Raw genomic sequence first — 1,469 nt, 5'->3', positions numbered from 1 at the left:
AATTGCAATATATGGGTCTTTCGAAACTTCGTGGACAATTTGAAGACCTTGTAATTGACAACGAAACTTCGTGTGAACATCGAGCATGTGTGCTGAAAATGATAGCTTTCCGTATCCGCCATTTACAGTTGCACTACTCTCCATCCGTTCCTCATGTAAATATCATCACATTAGAAACATCATTTTCCCTATCGTTATCTACGCTAGACGGGTCGCGATCGAGTACTTGTTATCAGTTGGATGAGGCTCATCAGTACCTCCTAGACGGTGAGAAAATGCAGGGGTCAGCGCCTCATACGGATGTGTTGAAAGCAGCGGTACATTCTACTAAGCTGGCCAAGGCTTGGCTCAAGGTAGACGCAGTGTTGGAGGAATGCATGGTCGCTTTCCTCGAGTTTATATACGAATTTAGGGAGGAGTGTGCAGAAATCAATGAAAATGTCCTAAAATTTCTTTGACGATTTGCATATTTTTTCCATCCGCTGAGTGCATCCGATGTGAGAATATATATTTGGTTTCTTCCGCTGAGCTGATAAGTTTCTTCGCTGCGTCATGAAAATTCGCCCACGAATTTGGGTATGAATGTACGAAAAAACCAACGATAATTTCCCCAAAATTTCCATATTGTTACCAACACATGTAGTTGACTTCGTGCATATTCCTCCTCACATTTATAATGTTAGCCCTATGCCGTGTCGAATGAACTTGCCCACTGTAGAAGGACACCAGTATGCACCCATGAGTTCCCTAGTCGGGCGGCCGCTATACCTTCGCCGATGATACTCGCGTGTTGCACTCGGGAAACCAGGCGTGATAACATGTTTACGTGAGTGTTTCCAAGACAGGCTTCTTTGTTGTAGTTGGAAAAGTCTGTGGATTTTTTTGTGAAAAAAATCAACTAAATTTTACATATACCTTTGTATGAACTACTGTGACTTATTATAGATCATCATTGAATGATTGTCGGTGATTCCTTACAGTAGAGTTGAGCGAGCTCGAAGATCCTCTCGCAAGGATTCCAGAGCCATCAATTGGTATGATGGAAGTCGACCTAGTGTAAACCATGATATATTTGAGCACTGTAGAGGAGAGTCTCCACTACAGTGCTCGAATATATCAATACTCTCCCCTGGTGGAGAGTATTGATATATTCGAGCACTGTAGTGGAGACTCTCCTCTACAGTGCTCAAATATATCATGGTTTACACTAGGTCGACTTCCATCATACCAATTGATGGCTCTGGAATCCTTGCGAGAGGATCTTCGAGCTCGCTCAACTCTACTGTAAGGAATCACCGACAATCATTCAATGATGATCTATAATAAGTCACAGTAGTTCATACAAAGGTATATGTAAAATTTAGTTGATTTTTTTCACAAAAAAATCCACAGACTTTTCCAACTACAACAAAGAAGCCTGTCTTGGAAACACTCACGTAAACATGTTATCACGCCTGGTTTCCCGAGTG

The sequence above is a fragment of the Perkinsus marinus genome, assembly GCF_000006405.1.
Source record: "Perkinsus marinus ATCC 50983 genomic scaffold scf_1104296952136, whole genome shotgun sequence".
NCBI lineage: Eukaryota > Perkinsozoa > Perkinsida > Perkinsidae > Perkinsus > Perkinsus marinus.
This window is presented reverse-complemented; position numbering follows the sequence as displayed.